General features: G+C 37.0%; 1 protein-coding gene and 1 long non-coding RNA gene across 18 annotated transcripts in view; one reads left to right on the forward strand and one right to left on the reverse strand.

Moving 5' to 3' along the window:
- ZBTB20 (zinc finger and BTB domain containing 20) overlaps positions 1 to 19277 on the reverse strand; it is an 833136-nt gene that overhangs the window by 226891 nt on the left and 586968 nt on the right. The gene's annotated exons all lie outside the window — the stretch shown is intronic.
- Positions 9627 to 18345, forward strand: LOC134735408 (uncharacterized). The gene is made up of 7 exons (XR_010118462.1): positions 9627 to 12190; positions 12356 to 12479; positions 12614 to 12672; positions 13472 to 13657; positions 14000 to 14148; positions 14297 to 14367; positions 17841 to 18345. It is a non-coding gene; the product is annotated as an uncharacterized lncRNA (long non-coding RNA).

Genomic DNA, 19277 nt, shown 5'->3' on the forward strand with positions numbered 1-19277 from the left:
TAGTTTCCTTAAGTTAGGTATTTGTTTATAGCCTACTATGGAATGCCCAGATAACATTTAATACATGATGCACTGAGCTGCATCAGCTAACTCTGAAGACAGGTGAGTTAAATGAATTCTTGGATATTGGGCTGCCATGCCCAATATTTTCTTCAAATTTTATGAAACGTTTGTGTCTAAATAGAAAATGTGCTTGAGAAATTCTAGCCCAACATGCAATTTAGAGAGAAAGTTATAAATCATCAATATAAGAGCTTAGAGCTAAAGTGCCACCTCAACCATAACTATAATAAAAACTCCTAAGTGCATTCTGGCAGGAATAAATAAAAAATGGGCAAAGCCTGTTGTGGACGGTGCAGAGCCCAGGAAGGTAACCAAGTGAGTAAACAGCTAAGGCAGGATTATCCTCATTTGGGAGGAATCCATTCCAGACAGGAATTAAAGAGGAGGGGCTGGGGAAGGGAGAATGGAGGTTGTGGGAGAAAGCGTTTTTGCATTTGAAAGCAGCTAAGTTACCTTGTGTAATGAAAAGGAAATTTGTTTTTTTCCTCTCAACAGTAATCTCATTTGAGGTCTAGCAGACTGGTACACAAAAGATACATGTGTTCTACCTACTTGGTTTTTCTCCTCTGGCAGTGAGGTACACAGGAAGGGTTCAGGTGAATCAGAACCATTCAGAATAACATAGTCAAATTCCTTTCCAAAGGTTTAAATACTTATTCTTTAATAGCTTTCTTCAAAAGACTGATAACTTACTGCACTGTTCCTGGCACATTCATAACCAAAATTTGTTCCTGGGAGTACTATAATACAATGCAACAAATAGGTTTAAACGAAAAGCTGGAAAGATCGATACTGAAACTATGAATCACAACTACTGAAAGCAAAAAAATCTCATACACATATAATATCCAGAAAAACATACAATTGTCCCTTGGTATCCTCGAGGGACTGGTTCCAGGACCCCACTGCAGATACTAAGACTGGCAGATGCTCAAGTCCCTCATATAAAGTGGCACAGTATTTACATATAACCTATGCACATCCTTCCCTTATACTTCTCACCATCTTTAGGTTACCTATAATATCTAATACAATAAACACTAGGTAAATAGTTGTTATAGGGTATTTTTAATTTGTCTTTTTTTGGTATAGTGTTATTTTTTATTGTTGTTTTTTTTCCAAATATTTTTGATGTGTGGTTGATTAAATGTACAAATGTAGAACCCATAGATACTGAGGGCTGACTGTATAACCAATAATTTCTGAGTCTTTTTGTCTTTCCCTATGTTAAATCAATGGTGTAGATGAGATTTCTCTGCATAGAGGGGAGCAGCTGGACCAATAAGCTGCGTTATCACTTAAGAGTTATCAGGACTGTATCAACTGATTCAAGCCTTAGCCCCCATCTCTGACTTCCTGTGATATGCACCAAGTTGCCTTTCTTCTTAGTACTTCTGTTTCTTCACAACAACTAGTAAATTGACTATAAAACCCTTGGCTAATATAAACTCTATTAGAAAATTGGCTGTTTCCAGCATGAGCCAAGGACTCTAGCTTTCTATACTCAAAGATTTATATTTCTCAAGTTTCTTAACAACACCGGCATGTATTTATTACAATACAGTTTATACTTTTAAAATCAAGCAAACAGTTAAGATTTTAATGGTCATAAAAATGAAGAACGTATTGGCTATTTTCTGAGTAGTGAAAAAGTTCTCTTTTATAATAGCTTAACTCAAGAACTTTTGAAGTCTTTTTCTTCAAAGATTTTTCATACGAAAATTACCTTTGAGAGTAAGCATGAAAAAATCTCGGGAAGTAGTTAAGTATTGTTAATTTAAATAACTCCCTTTTCACTCCAGTAAACATAAAACCAAATGACAAAGTACAGATGACTTATTCTACAACTATTTATTGAGCAACTACTATTCTCTGGCACTGTGGTAGGCAGTGAATAACTCTGCTTTAACAGTGAGAACAACATTCTTATCTCCTGCGACCCTTAAGGAAAGACTAGCTGTAGTTAGACTTACTGGATTTGGTCATAAAGATAAATTAAATATAAAGCAATGACATTTAAGTTTAATTATGTTAAAGAAATTTTGAAACAATAGCTTATTTAAATCATTTAAGTATTTGTTCACAAATTTTCTTTTTTTTTTTTTTTGAGACGGAGTCTCGCTCTGTCGCCCAGGCTGGAGTGCAGTGGCGCCATCTCGGCTCACTGCAAGCTCCGCCTCCCGGGTTCATGCCATTCTCCTGCCTCAGCCTCCGGAGTAGCTGGGACTACAGGCACCCACCACTACGGCCGGCTAATTTTTTTCTATTTTTTAGAAGAGACGGGGTTTCACCGTGTTAGCCAGGATGGTCTCAATCTCCTGACCTTGTGATCCGCCCACCTCGGCCTCCCAAAGTGTTGGGATTACAGGCGTAAGCCACCGCGCCCGGCCTGTTTACAAATTTTTACCTTCTTTCTAAAATGCCAAGAATTGCCAACCATGAAATTATGAAAACAAATCAATAAAAATACAATGATTTGAAGAACAAATCTATTTAATATAAAAAGGCACATAACCTAACACCAATAAAATTACCTGTAGCACTCTTAAAAACTATATTTCTTTTTTCTTTCTTTCTTTCTTTCTTTCTTTCTTTCTTTCTTTCTTTCTTTCTTTCTTTCTTTCTTTTTTTTTTTTTTTTTGAGACAGGGTCTCACTCTGTTGCCCAGGCTGGAGTGCAGTGGCATCATCTTGGGTCAATGCAGCCTCTGCCTCCTGGGCCCAAGTGATCCTTCTACATCAGCCTCTTGAGTAGCTGGAACTACAGGCACATGCCATCACTCCTGCCTATTTTTTGTAGAGATGGGGTTTTGCCATGTTACCCAGGGTGGTCTCAAACTCCTGAGCTCAAGCAATCCACATGCCTTGGCTTCCCGAAGTGCTGGAATTACAGATGTGCACCACAACAAATGGCCCCAAAACTAGGTTTTCAAATATGTGGGGGTATCTCTCAGCTGTGTCAAAAATCCTATGAGTCATTCATTCAGTCTTTATTTAATACCAAAACATGGAAGATAGTATATCTAGGAACTAATTTTACTCCAACAATAAATCAAGAAGAATGAGTACCTATTTCATGTGGTTATCATGAAGAAACTCTGTCATAAAACTAAAATGAAATGGCTCATGAAGTTGACATATGTATGAAAATATAAGAATTCTGCTCACACCTCTTCTTTCTTCCTGGGGGCATTATCCATGAGCATCATCTCTGTATATGAAGGAGGGAAAACCCGCTTTGGATATGTATGCTTCTGGGTAGTCTAGTCAAAAAGGAATATGAACTCTTTTATCTCTGAATGCTTCCAAATACCAGGGAAGAATAATTTATGGAGTTCTGTATATGACTAAAAGAGCTGCTAGTACTTTTAGAGTATTCATTCTTTCTTTATTCCTTCTTCAGGGTGATCTGGAAATTGCCCTTCCTAGGACTTTCTGTCTCTCATATAAACTACCATTTGTATACCACTTTTTAGGTTGCAAAATGCTTTCACATGTACTGTGTAATTTAGTTAAAAGGCATCAGGGTGTGAGGATCAAGAACACTGGCTTTGGTACAAGAGACTCAGTGTTTACCAAAGCTACTTACTAGTGGTACACCATTGTGTGAGCCACTTGAGCACTTTAAGCAACAATTTTCTCATTTGTAAATTAGGGATAACAATATCCACCTTGCAATATAAGGTAGAGGTTAGCAATAGGGCAGTTAAAATGTTATTATAATTAATAACCCATAGTAGGGACACCAAGGACTTCTCAATAGTCTGTTTCTCTTCATCAGGCTGGAGGAGGGGGTCTTCAGTTACTTATGAGTACATATTACAAGCTTCTAGTTAAAGTAATGGCCTCTTCAAATCTTAGATCTGAACCATCTTCATAAAACAGTTCTTTAATTCATGGCCAAAAACATCGTTTCCATGTACTCTCAGAGACAGAGTCCTTTTGGAGCAAGATATAAAGTTTAATTCTAAGTCTTTTTTTAACCCCGAAACTATTTTCCCTGAAGCAATCCATGTGCTGCCATCAGATTTTATTAGGTGGGCTAAAATAGAGTCAGAAGGAGATTTCTTTATATAATAGCTGTCCCTACAGAAACTTGAGACAGTCAGCTTAAAAATTATTTTTAATGAAGAATTTTTGAGATCCATAAGTACAGGAAAAGTTTTGATGGTCTTTCTCCCTTACTGATTCATTGATAATTCTCAAACATTGGGCTGGCACAACTAGAGTAAATCGGTACATCTTACACAGTGGAAAGTGGTGGGTGTAGATGTTTTTGGAGCCAGTCAGTCTCTGGCAGCAGATTGAGTCACACTTGTGCTTTGTTGCCCGTTTACATCTTCAGAAAGCAGCCTGGGTGGGCATGCTTATCAAATGTGCTCATTTAAGGATAAACCCATTTGAATATTATAACAACATTTGGCAAACTTCCTCTACCGAATGGTGGACCTGGCCCACTGCCTCTCAAAACTATTGCCTGGCCAGGCAACATAGGTCCTTTGACTTTCTTTACATGGTAGAACACATCTGAGACCTTCCAATCAAACACCCAGGAGGAGTCCTGAGTGCTTTACCTGTTCCTCAAGCATTCTCAAGCTTCTAGTCTGGACTAGTGGGTTATGGATATATGGATATGCAGTGAGTCCTTCCTTTTGCAACATACACCTGTTTTTTGTTTTTTTTTTTAATCCAGACTGGAGAATTCAAATGCCTTGTTAGTATCTAGTGATCACCTATGACATGAAGAAGTCAGCAAACATTTACTGAACAAGTTGTACGTGGAGAATTCTGTATCATAATTAAGGAGATGCCCTCCACTCCCTGAAGATGTTTATAATTCTTGCTGGGAATGAGGGAAAAACAAAAACTCTACAGGTAAAACTGCACAGCACTTATAGACCAACACAAAAGTGTGTACACACAGTGTACAAAGATTTAAGCATAACAAATAGGGTTAAAAAAAGAATTTAGAAGAAAGTAATGGATGTACATTTTCCAAGGTGAGAGAGAAGAATACCATAGAGTGGAGAAAGCACAAACAAAGGTATGGAAATGGGAACTGGAAAGCCCACCGACTTGGCTAACATAGAGAAAGCAGAGCAGTAAAGAGTGGGGGGTAACTACAGGGGCATGGGGCTGCATGAGGAACCAGTTCATAAAGATTACCAGTGCTAAGCCAAAGCTCTTGTTCATTCCATTCCAGGGAAACAGAAGTTGATGGAGACCTTGGAGTTGGGAAAGAAAAGGAGGTCAAGAAGGATAACTGGTAGTAGAGTGGCTTTACAGCCAGATGAAGAATTCGGATTCTAGTCTTCAGGTAGAAAAGCAGCAGTATAAAATCCAAGGCCAAGAAATGAGACATAGAAAATTATGTGTGGGAGCAGGTATCCTAGATGCTTAAAAAAATTGTTTTGTGAAGACAGTCTGAAGGAAGGGTGGCCTATTCCAGTGGTTCAGAAAGGAGATAAGGGGCCACTTGGTTCAGTGTGAGCCCTTGAAAATAAATAAAAGAAAGAGGCTGAATGAAGAGATATTATTGGGTGAGAACTGGCAGAATTTAGTGACTGACTGAATGGTAATGAAGGGCAAAAGAAGAAAAGATTTAAAAATGATCCTAGTGCTGGGGCCTCAGGAAAGGGTCCTATGGACAGCAAGTGAAAAAGAAAACTGGTGGCTACAGCAGAAGATGCTCTGGTCAGTGGTAGAGCATCCAAATGATTAGGGGGTGTATGCATGTGAATGCATGCGTGTTACTATAGGCATACAGATTTAGGAGTAATACCTCCTTTGCCCTAATGTTACATAACATCTTGCAATTTTCTTTCAATTGAAATCTTTATTTCAAGTATTTATTAAGTGCCTACTAGGTGTAAAGTTTACAATAAGACTATGTGCAAGGTTTACAATAAGGAAACATAAAAAAGTTCTATTACTGAACAGAAACTAGTTTAAACTTTAATGCAACATTTTTTTAAAGAGTGTATTTTCATTTTTATATTAATTTTCTATTATTTGTAATTCTTGGGCCACTGACATAACAGTGCTTTCATTAGTGTTAGATATGCCACCTTGACACAATTTAAAAATCAATAATTTTTCTTAGTGTACTTGGATATCTTCTTTTTCCTAAATAGTGGTTATGCATTTGGATGAAGCCAGTGAATAAGACGGCTTTTGGTTTAAATTTGCACTCAGATCAGTCCTGATAGAAGGCCATGTGTTTCTCTGTAAGGGACACATGTGCATGTGCATATTCTCTGCCTCACTCAGATTAGCCTTATGGCCATGGTATCAGAACTGCAAATAGTTATATTGTGGATTCTTTCTTGTTTGTAGGTGAGAGGAGAAAGGAAAACTCACACTTTTTTGAACAAAGCACCATGTAGATATCCAGCTGAAGTGGGCTCTGTTCATCCTCAGTTCAGGTGTGATGAAAACCTGCAGGGAGTTGACCTTCAGTTCTGACCTTTTACATTATCTCATTTCTCTCATGTAACTTCTGTCTAAGGACGGGAAGAGACCTAAGAGATCTATTAGTCTCAGAATTACATTCATCTACAGGTGCGCCAAAAGGATATCAAGTTTTAAAAACAGGACTCTACTATTTCTTTTGCTTGTTTTTCTTTTTCTTTTCTTTTCTTTTTTTTTTTCTTTTTGAGACAGAGTCTCACCGTGTCACTCAGGCTGGAATGCAGTAGCATGATCTCAGCTCACTGCAACCTCTGCCTCTCGGGTTCAAGTGATTCTTCTGCCTCAGCCTCCCAAGTAGCTGTGATTACAGGTGTGCATCACCATGCCCAGCTAATTTTTGTATTTTTAGTAGAGACGGGGTTTCGCCATATTGGCCAGGGAGGTCTCAAATGCCTGGCCTCAAGTGATCCGCCTGCCTCGGCCTCCTAAAGTGCTGGGATTACATGCGTGAGCCACCACACTTGGCCTATGACTGGACTGTTTCTTAACATTAATGTAAAGCAAAGGTTGCATAAACAATGGATGTAGGAAGCTCATTCCTTCATAATTATTAAGAATTGAAAAGGTACACTGAAGAAAACTAGCCATGAATAAGAAAATAACTTCTTCACAGTGATTAAAGAAAAAAGGTACTGAAAGAAGTAAACAAACATATGAAAGCCTCTTAATATACTAAGGTATTACTATATATATTTCTGACCTTTGGCTACTGAGAAAATGTGAAAGATGACAATTCTACAGCTATTCTATATAATGGCAGATGCTCCTCTTATTCCAGGAAACAAAATCCTTTTATGACATTTCACTAAATATCTAATCAAAGAGTATTTTATGTGCTCATTTCTAATAGTCTCATTCACTTGCCCTTACAACTTTAAATGAGTTCTTTTCTTAAGCAGGCCGCCTTGTATATTATTTATGATAAAAGACCTTCTTTAAGATGGATTCAGTGTTAATTTTGTACTATGTGACTTAGTAGTGTGGGACAATTACATATAACACTTCTTCTACCAGCCCTATGTTTCTATGTTCTTTACTAAGATATTATCAAAGTAATAGCAAAATCCTGTTAAATGTTCAATGTATATCTTTACTGCTAATTTTTTTTCAGCATGGTAGTATTACTGGTACCACAGTGACTCCTCATATCTTGAATCTATCCAGCACAATTCATTCGCTACTAGCATCATTTTCTTTTTGTAAACAGAAATTTGGCTTTAACACAGCAATTTCCACCAAACTATGTAAGTGCTAATGATGACCAATTTAGGACATAAACAGTTTACTACTGTCCTTTTTTGAGCCTCTCTCTTTTTTCATTTCTCTAATCATCACACTAAGGTTTTTTTTCTAGAAAGCTATGGGCAGAGTTGATTTCACAATGGGTTACAAGTTGACCTTTTTTTTTTTTTTTTTAACTGATGCTGTTAATAGACTTTTGGTGACTCTATCAGTTAAGAGGTATATCTTGTACCTGACATTTTTCTTGCTTGAGCAACTGGCCCCAACTAATTCATTTTTAATATTTTGCTTTTCTGTTTCCTCAATTTTCCTTCCATAAAATATTTTTTCTACTTCTATATAACTATAACTTCTTTTTTATTTTTTTGAGATGGAGTCTTGCTCTGTCGCCCAGGCTGCAGTGCAGTGGCGCCATCTCGGCTCACTGCAAGCTCCACCTCCTGGGTTCATGCCATTTTCCTGCCTCAGCCTCCCGAGCAGCTGGGACTACAGGTGCCCGCCACCATGCCAAGCTAATTTTTTTGTATTTTTAGTAGAGACGGGGTTTCACCGTGTTAGCCAGGGTGGTCTCAATCTCCTGATCTTGTGATCCGCCTGCCTCGGCCTCCCAAAGTGCTGGAATTACAGGCATTATCCACTGTGCCCGGCCGATAACTTCTTTATTTTTTCTTCCCTAATCAAATTCCATCTCATTTTTCTTATGCAATTAAAATATTTCTTCAGTACATTTTGGGTCAGCGGTCAGTGACATTTACATCACTTTTTCCATAGTTTGGTTGATGATGTGCACAGAGTATATGCACTAGCCAAACTGACCCACATTCACGGTGGATAGGCTGAAGTCCAAATTGCAAGTTGATTTGTCAACAGCTTTGAGTAAGCCTGATACCAGACAATATTTTAATTCTTCAGTGATATTTCCTCTTCACTTATGACGGAAGCCTTGAAGATGGCAAGTTAATAAGTGCATTGTTTTAACTCTGTAAATAATGCTTTTTGGGGGGTTGTCTTTAAAGATTCTCATTTACTTTTTATAAAGAAAGTTATAATTTCTTATTTTCTGGTTCCATTCTTGATCTCTTTATTTTCTTTCAGTTTGTGGATTTGCTCTACTTTTAAAAACTCATAACTTATGAATAATTTTACAGATCCCAAGATATAGTTTGTTTGTTTTTTGAGACAGGGTCTCACTCTGTCACCCACGCTGGAGTGCAGTGGCATGATCTCTGCTCACTGCAACCTCTGCCCCCTGGGTTCAAGCGATTCTCGTGCCTCAGCCTCCCAAGTAGCTGTGATTACAGGTATGTGCCACCATGCCCATCTAATTTTTGTATTTTTAGCAGAGACGGGGTTTCACCATGTTGGCCAGGCTGGTGTCGAACTCCTGGCCACAAGGGATCGGCCCAGCTCAGCCTCCCAAAGTGCTGGAATTATACACATGGGCCACCACAACTGGCCAAAATAAATTTTTTTAAAGAGGATACTGAGCATCTGAAACAAAGAGGGTTTGTAGACTCACACGGATTTAAAATTATTTCAATTGTCTTTCTCATTTTGAATATAGTGATGCATTTATCAGTCTATCATTCTGTAAGTAGTATGGAAAATTCTGGAAAAAAAAATTCCTGTTTACAATAAAAGAGATTCAATTTGCGTAACGCTATTTACTGTGTGCCTACTGTGTCCTGTCCTAAGACACAGTATTAAAGTTCCTTCACTTAAAGAGTTCATACCTAGCAGAGGAATTAGACAAATTTATAGACAATTATGCAAATTAAGTAATAAGCTTTATAAAAGAAGTGCACAAAAATTTATTGTGGGTGGGTGGTATATAGGAGAAGTCAATGACTTTCCTTGCATGGGAGAGGTAAAGAGAAGTAAGCAAGAAGGGCCTCATAAAGGTAGAGGCATTTGGGATGAGCCTTTGAGGATAGATAATATTTGACATAGGGAAATGAAGGTAGAGATATACATAAGCAACAAAGTGAAGAAAAGAATGACAGATTGGAAGTGGGCTATTCAGGAAAAAATGCTTTTCTTTGGAAACCATGGATAATATTTCAGCTTCTATTCTTACAAATTAGTCTCGGCAAAGTTGCCACTTATCATATGTTCAATATGAAGTATTTTCCTTGCCTATAAGAAACACTACAACGATGTGAGTAGAGGTGAAACAGAGAGTAGACGTGTCCCAGTTGTGCCCCAGATGTGTTTGTAAACTTCTAGGTATGGTTTCCAAAGAAATAAAGCTCACAGTACTTTTATTAAGAATACTTATATTTCTATAAATAAATGGAAACTCATCTTCAGCTAAAAATATAGTGGCGGCTCACATCTATAATCCTAGCACTCTGGGAAGCCAATGTAGGGGGATCACTTGAGGCCAGGAGTGTGAGACCAGCCTGGACAGCATAGTAAGACTCCTTCTCTACAAAATATTATTTTAAAAAATTATTTGGGCATGGTTTCTCATGTCTGTAGTCTCAGCTACTCAGGGGGTGAGGTGGGAGGATCATTTAGCCCAGAAGGTGGAGGCTGCAGTGAACCATGATTTGTCGTTGCACTTCAGCCTGGGTGACGGAGCGAGACCTTGTCTCTAAACAAAACAAAACAAAACTTGGAAATTCTAGATATCCAGGTATTTACTCACTACCACATAGCTTAACTGTATTTCCTTATTATTTTGTCTCTAGCTGAAGTTCTCTGGAATGGTCATGAAGACAGAAGACATCAAAGATTAGGAAATCTATCCCAAAAAGATCACGAAATCAAGGACAGTGACACCTTTTTGAGCTTTTTACTTGCCTCTTCCTGTTGTTGTTTTTTTTTTTCCACTTCCCTTAGTCATTCACTAATCAGTTCTGCTTTAGAACCATTAAAATAATAGAAAACTTACAGAAACTTGGTAAAATGTTTCTCTGGCCTATTTCCAAACTGCCCAAAATTAATGGGAAATGGTTAAAGTCAAAAAAGCTTTTTCTCTGACATGGATTTCTAAACAATATAATTATGGTTCACTCCATGGTTATGAGCTTTGGGAGCTCCCACAAAAAAGTCTTTGCTGCAGATGTGGCCACTGGCTGCTATACCAGGCAATTTGATTCGTGTTTGTTGTTGTTGAAAAAATATATAAAACTCTCTTATGTTGGATTAAGAGGCTTTTAAGAGGAAGCTAGACACAAAGGCCAGGTCTCTCTCTATTTGCTCGCTCATGACAAAGGTAGAAGTTTCAAATTTGTGATACATGTGAAGAATGTGTCTGTTACTTCGTCTTACATTTTTGCCTTCAGAATTATTGTTTTCAATCATTCTATTTTATATAAATGCACAAAAAATAAGTCCAAGCTAAACTAGTGATGCTGGGTCACTCCAAGAAGTATCCTCAATACAGCTTCACAAATTTACCCTTTTCTCTCCAAATCCATGTTTATTTCTTGAGACAGTTATATGATGTTTTGCCAAGAAAGCAACTGGGAGCAATGCCTTATGTTTAACTGGGCTTTTAGATTTGAGAAGCAATCCAATCCAAGACTTCACAATAAGACTTCCATAGCAATCGGATATTAGTGACATAAAAGGACCTTAAGAACTCCACCATTTTATACTCTATATAAATGTATGATGTGGTACATAAAGTATTAATCAATACTTCATGAGCATAGTAGCTCTGTTTATACCAATTTCTAGCAATGTAAATTAAGCAATTTTGTAGAAAAAATATAATAATTGAAAGTATAATTTAACTTCCACTCCATGAACACTTAGCCTCTTCATACCATCCTCCTCCAAGCATTTCTTTGGTCCTTGGAAAATCAGTGAAAAATCTGAAAAATTGGGATTTTGTGTTTGATTATATGTAGATTTACTACAAGTATACTGGGCTTTTCTTTTCTGATGCTATAGAGACGAACTATAGCTTTCCTAACTCAATCTTATTATTAGCCAGGTCCAGTTTATATTAGTTAAAATGAACATCATAAATTTACAGTATAACTTATCTGGTACATTCCTTCTATTGTAGTTTGAAAATGTGCCATTCAGGACTGAAATGACTCAAACATAATCAGATTTTATTTCTAGAGAAGTAAAGTCTACACTTCTATAATTCTGTGAACCCATCAGCAATTAACTTTGTCCCAGTAGAATTAATATAGTGTTCAAGTTCAGGATTGAATAGATGAGAAGAGGAAGGAACAATAAAACTCATTCACTCCCATGCTAGGTTCTGCAAAATAGCTTCCATATTCCCATAATGTGATATTTATCTTCCTTATTATAGCACATTTAAAGTCAGTAACCCTAAAAATCTCCTACATAAAGGTTTGCATCTTTCCCCTTAAAAATGTACAGATGAGCTTGTGATAAAGAGATGATGTCTCCTGCCAGATTGTAATATCATATAGACCAGTTACCAGGTAAAGTATTGAAGAAGCAGTCAAAACTTCATATACCTATCTATCCTTGTCAGCCTCACATATTCATGGATGGGGTCACAGCTTATCCCTTTATTCTTTTTGGTTAGAAAGTCTTTCCAGATGAGGTCATCATTTTCATTACTCTGTTTCTTCCTCTCTCACTAGAGTGTCTTTCTAAAGGAAACCAAGGACCACTTCAGTGAAATATTGAAGGCAGGGGAGGCCTGAAATGATTAAAAGAAACAAAGCTTTCCCATAGCATGTGTCCTTTTCTTTGTAAGGAGATGAGGTAATATATAATCTTCCCATGTTACTACCACAAGGGCAATTTGTGGGAGGGAGAGATGGATTTCTGGGAGTGAAATCCAACTGCATAGCAAGGGCTATTTTCAGAAGGGTTTATCTTCAATATCCTCATTTCAGAATTGGTCTCTTTGCTCAGAGCAATACCTTGGGCAACACTGAGAACTCCCATCTCTAAGGTAAGAATAAAAGTTATTTCCTCATTGATGGAATATCTGACGAAGAAAAAGGAAGACAAAAAACAATAAATTATTCTCATAAAAGGTGATGCATATGAATAAATGTCAAATCCTTCTACTATTTCTCATGTGGCTTGTACACAAGACTTCTATTTGATCTTTGGCTCTGCAGTTTCTACCACTAGATGACCCACATGTGTAATCTGGATAGGCAGCTAGTTTGCTTACATATAAATTAAATAGCCTCAGGTGTCAGCAGACCTCTGTATCTTTTTAATATCCCCCAAACTGCTTCAAGTAGGAACAGCTACAAAGAACCTTACCAAAGGACATGGAATTCACACTTGCCAAAGAAATCACTGCACGTGTAAATTAGAAACTAATCATCACTTCCTCTCTGGTTACAGTGGCAGCTTTGCCTCATAGTTTACGTTGAAATATACATTTTTATGAAATATTTCTCACTGTAGTCAGCATCAATTTAGGAGTATCAAACACTGATTCCCAGCTCCAGCATACCAGAAAACTAGAGACAGAGAAGTGCAGACAAAGGGAATTGACAAAGGCCTGGACTTTTCTTATACTTGAAGAAGCTAATTGTATTTGTAAATTTCTGGTTAAAAACCTGACAATTATCAGATCTGCCACTGCAAGGCTATTCCTCAATTTCTTCATCATATATTTTTCCCTAAAGTCTCTCAGAGAAGTAAAGGGCTTCTAGAGATGAAAATGAACTTGACAATCATGTTGCAACTCAAACTGATCTTGATTCTTTTCGTCACTTTTTAATTTATTGCAGATGGTGTAAATGGGATGTTTACTGGCTGGCAGGTAATGAGTCTTGTTGTAGATAATAGTGATGGACAGAATCTCACGCCTGTTGACATCCCAGCATCTCAGCAGCTATATATGGTTATCATCCATCGCTTTGAAGCACATACAATATTGTGACAGGATGCACAATATTTCCCCCATAGAAATGATGGTTAGTACACCTGAATCTCACTAGTTCACATATGATTTGTCCTGATTCCATCCTCACTGTCCACATGAGTAGACATTCTAAGATGTGATCTAATGGAAAATGTAATCTGTTTAAACATCCAAACACTCCTCTTCCAAGGTACCACCATTTATCACAACCGTCAGTGCCCCTGTGGAAGAGTAATGACCCTCAGGCATGGGATAATGCTCCATAGGGGACTTATGCATGCCGCTGTGAAGCACAGAAATTGACCAGTTTTCAGTTGGGCTGGTATGTGCATCATGAAAGACCTGCACTTACTCACTAAATTACAAATGGCTGTTTACCCCTTATACAATAAAGTCTAGGTTAGGAAGCCACAGACCCTGCTGACTTCAATTGTCCCAAACATGTGAGTACTGGATTTGGACCTGCCTTTGAAATGGACTTAAGCAGCTTGAAAATGGAAGTTGGATCAGAGTCATTCAAAAATACATTGGGAGATAACATAGGTATTGTTGCCTTCCACTTTTTCGCCTTTTTAAAAAATCCTCTCTATCAATGGAAGATAACAACATCTCACTATCCACTATTAGCAATTAAAAACTAAACAGGGTAAGCATGCCAGTGAAAAGTTAACTATTTGTTTCCTTCTTGTAGGCTTCCCTTCATCCAGAAGAAAATCTGGATCTGGATCTGTTCATGTATTGTTTCTACAAAGCAGAACAAAGGTAAACAGTTATGTGGTATGAACTCAAGATTTTCAGGTCCCTCCCAATGGGTCCATTTCCTCATTGATAATTTCCTTGAAGTCCTCCCTACCTTCCCAATCTTATCTACATTTTCTATCAAGTCGCCTTAGATAATAGGATCACTTGTACTCTACAGACTGTTTACATCTCAGTAAATGCTCTATCACTATGAAAGTTTCATCTAAAACATATCTGTTCCTCAGTGCTCAGACATCCTGAAGATACCCTTCAGGATGTAGCATCCATATGAAGTCACAAAATAACAGTTGATCTTCCTGTGGAAATTGTTTTCCAATCTGTATGAATTGAATGGCTCAACTAAATAAATGAAGAAAATGAAATATTTTACTCACAGTGATTCATTCCATATTAAGAAAATATACTAAGTAATGAATGGCCCCTATGAAATCATTACAGTTATGAGCATCTTTTCTACTTGAGAGATCTCTGTTCCCCTTGCAGTTGAGTTATGCCCAATTTAACTATACTTTTGGTATTCACAATATTCTGATTTTTAGTATGTCCAAAGATGGGACTTAGACACTTTCTTGAGAAGAGAAACTTACAATTAGATACATCTAAATAATTAATAAAATTAATGAGATAATGAAATCAGAAGCTCTCAGTATACTGCTGAGGACGAAGAAATCTTTTTGAGAATTAGGAATGTTCTAGAAGACAATAAAAAAGATCAGATTGTGAACTGAGCAAAACAACCTTTGATGTGAAGTGTCAGCTAGAAATGTCAATCCAGTTCAAGACTGCATACAAAGGGACATTGTGTCTTTGAGCTGAGAGGTATTACGTTACCTGATTATCTTCCCTGGAAGAATGCATTATGGTTTAGACACTTTTATTACCTGAAAGATGTAGACAAATTAGGGAAGATTAACAACCAGTTTTATTAGGAAGTAGCAGATGAGCTGGTGTGAATGGTACTGGTTGTTATGAGTTCTGTATTCTCTTTTCAGCTTTGATATGCTCTCATGTGGGAATAGTCATCCTTGAAATTTAGATAGGATAATTTATATTCTTTTCCCCAGAGAAAAGACAGTTTGGGAATGAAAGGGAAGGGAAGTGTTTAAAACAGCACAAGAACCTGGGGTAACAGAAGGGTCAGAAATTCTATTATAGAATTTTTCAACTCCCATTTAAAAAAATACAACCAACAATAACCAGTTGTTAAGCCTTTATTTGAATAAGCTCAGTACGTTTAGTATTTGCAGTATGTTTTTCATATATAGTACCTAATTGTTTTTGGTCCACAGAATAAGGCTATTCCATGATACTATATTATGATGTTCATGTTTCCCTGGAAATATAATTTGCAAGGTCATTCTAGGAACTCTGATTGTGAAATTCAACATCACTTTAAGTCAGTTACCCTGAACTCTAATGCAGTTTCTTGTCTCTTCATACTTACCCTGGAGCTATAACCTATAGTCTTATAGAAATGCCCTTTTCAAAACGGCTCCCACTCCTTGCCTTCTGAATGACTGTCTAGATATATTTTCACCTGTAATTGCATACTATACCAAATTTGCATTATATATGAATGTGACTGAGAAATGATTAAGATAATTGTTTAGTTTATTAGTGAAAATAAGTGGTATATAAGCTAAAATAAATTACTATTTTTACACATGGCATTATTCCTAGTTGTATTTATTATGATTTACCATTTACTAAAGTATTTCAATTGGTTGACAAGGAATAATAGCACTAAACTTCCTTCAAGCAATACTGGTGACTAACTACAGCCCTAATATTGATACATTCCCTCAGACTTAATCTTTTAATTCTATTGGGAAACACCTATAAACACAACAGAATTTTTTCCTTTTCTGATGTTCATTCAAATTACACTACCTATTTCCACCATTCAGTGTAATAATTTCTGGGAACTACCCTGAGGGGTGGATGGTGGTAAAGAATCAGGACATTTAAACTTATATTAAAAAGGGACAGAAGAAGACTTTAGGTCACCTGTGATCTTAGGCAGCTTTCAGGAAACAGAGGAAGCACACTTGTGATGAACCTTCATAAAATTGGCCCATATTCCCAATAATTCCCTTAACTATTGAGATTCCTGGTTGCTAAGGGCTTTATCAGTTACTTCAACAATCCTCCCTCCCCGCTAATAACAGTACCTCATTTGCAAACAATACTGGACTGTACTCACAATTCCTTTTCCCCTTCCTTTCAGAAAGAACACTTTTAGGCCCCTAAATAGTCCTATAAATGACCAAAGACATAGGACATGCTACATGATTCATCTCATGAATCAGTTTCTGTTCTCTTGGCTGTTCAACAAAAGACATTTCAAATTCTCCATGAGGCAATGTATTACACTGCCATGAGATTAATTTCTGTCTTCAGCTTTGGACATTTCTTAACTATTAACTGGGATTACTTCCTTTTTGCTCCTCTACAACCCATTCTCTATACAGAAACTATAGTGATTTATTTCAGTGTGACATTAGATTCTACTACATAAATCACCAATGGCTGCTTACTGTAACTAGAATAAAATTCAAACTTCTCACTCTACAGCCTATATAGTCTGGTTCCTGATTCCTTCTCTGAACACATCACCAATATACTTTTCCTTATTCACTGACCTGTCATAATTCACATGCCTAGCTCACTTGAGCCTCGAGGCCTTTGAAGTTGCTATTCCAATTTGCCTGAAATGATTTTCCTTCACATCTTCATATGGCTAGTTTCTAACATCATTCAGGTCTCAACCAAATGCCATCTCCTTACATGCCATCTGTATGAGATTTTACTCTTATTTTCTTCATTTCATTCTTCATTCTTCATTGTGTGTTAGTTAAGTTTACATATTTATTAACGATCTCCCCTAACTAGAATGTTCCAGAAGGAAGGAGGACTTCGTGAGTTCTGATCACTACTATATTTCGTGTCTGGAATAGTAGGTGCTCAACAAATACTTGCTGAGTGAATGAATAAATTAATGACCAAACAGTAAATAAATAAATAGTAAACAAGGCCAATATCAATGCTCTTTATTACAGTAGTTATTTAAATGTACCTCAAAATGCTCTAAAAATAAATATGTGCTTTCCCTGCACATTAGGATTAAAAGTACTCATTTTACTAATTAAAAGCCAGGACCTCAATTTACATTAATGACTGGTTCAAGATCATATGGTAAATATGTATTGCACAATTCTGGTCTCAAATCTTGTCAGCCCAGTCAGTCCTACAGTGATTTTCTTAGTACACAATTGTGAACCAGGGATAATTAATCTGAGGTCCACTGATAGGCTTGAGAGGGTTTGTGAATCCTTTGAAAAGGTATTTCACCCTCTTTTGGGAAGAGGGTCCATAGCTTTCATCATATTATCAATGGAAGCCATAAACTAAAAGAGGCTGGGAATCTCTTTAAGCAACACCATTCTAAAACAAATTATTCTTAACCTCCCTAGGTAGATTGGAAGGCTGCTGGCTTCAACATTTTCTGTAGAGAAGGAACACCTATGAAAATCCTATCACTGGCTGAATAGACATATTCTCCTTTCCAGCACCAACTCTGGGGAATGGTGGGCCTCACAGGCTGGCTAACCCTTCTTGGAGTTCATGGGAAAAAGATGTCTAGTTCAAAGAAGATGAGAAGGGAGGTATCGTTCTAATCATGTGGAAAGCCCGTTGTGCTTTTAGTTTGTGTTTGTAGCATTCTTAGCTTAATTTCAGTGATGTTATTGTAGCTGTGAAGATTAGATAATAATAAGAAAAACTAATTCTTAGGCACCAGACAGACAATATGAAAAAAACATATAATTCTAAATGTAGGTCAAATTTTATATCTATCAGCATTGATGCAGTGTTGTTCTGGTCTGTTCTTAAATTTTTGTTTTATGAAAAACAATGAATGCAATAATCTTCTAATACAGCGATTAAGAAACAGTGTATATTTTTCCACATACTATCAAAGCAGACTGAAGAGTGAATTTTGCCATGGGAAATACTGTATTGCTATAGTAAGTAAGAATATTATGTTTACCAAGTTTTTCTAGACTGAAGCCTTAACAATAAATAGGCACATCTTCCGTGTAAGGTTTCTCTTGAGTCTGTTACTTTTCAGTAGATGGTGATGATGACAGCAACAGTAGCTAACATTTGTTGCTTATTATGTACCAGGCCCTGCTCTAAGTGCTTTACATTTATTACTTAATCCTCCCACCAACTATGTCCATGAATTAGGTATTATTATTATCTATTCTTAGAGATCAGGAAAGTAAGATGAGGGGTTATTTAACTTGGTAATGAGGGGTAAAACCAAGATTCATATCCCACCTGTCTGATGCCATGTCCAAGCCTTTCACCACTATGCTTTCCTGTCTCCCTCTGTAGTAGTGCAGGGATACTTTGGAGATGTAACACATCTTAATTAAAAATACTTTATTGCTGAAAAGTGCTCACCACCCTCTGAGCTTTCAAGATTACCATCTGAGTGGTAATCTTTTTGCTGGTGGAGGGTCTTGCTTTGATGTTGATGGCTGCTGACTGATCAGGGTGGTGGTTTCTGAAGCTTGGGGAGGCTGTGGTAATTTCTTAAAATAAGACAACAGTGAAATTTGCCACATGATTGACTCTTCTTTTCACAAATGATTTCTCTGCAGCATGTGATGCTGTTTGATAGCATTTTACCCACAGTAGAACTTCTTTCAAAATTGGAGCCAACCCTCTCAAACTCTGCCGTTGCATTATCAAAAGAGTTTATAAAACATTCTAAATATTTTGTTTGTCACTTCAAAAAACGTTCACAGAATCTTTACCAGGAGTAGATAGATTCCATCTCAAGAAACTCACTGCTTTGCTCATCCATAAGAAACGACTCTTTACCTGTTCAAGTTTGATAATGA

Source organism: Symphalangus syndactylus, chromosome 21, assembly GCF_028878055.3.
Source record: "Symphalangus syndactylus isolate Jambi chromosome 21, NHGRI_mSymSyn1-v2.1_pri, whole genome shotgun sequence".
NCBI lineage: Eukaryota > Metazoa > Chordata > Mammalia > Primates > Hylobatidae > Symphalangus > Symphalangus syndactylus.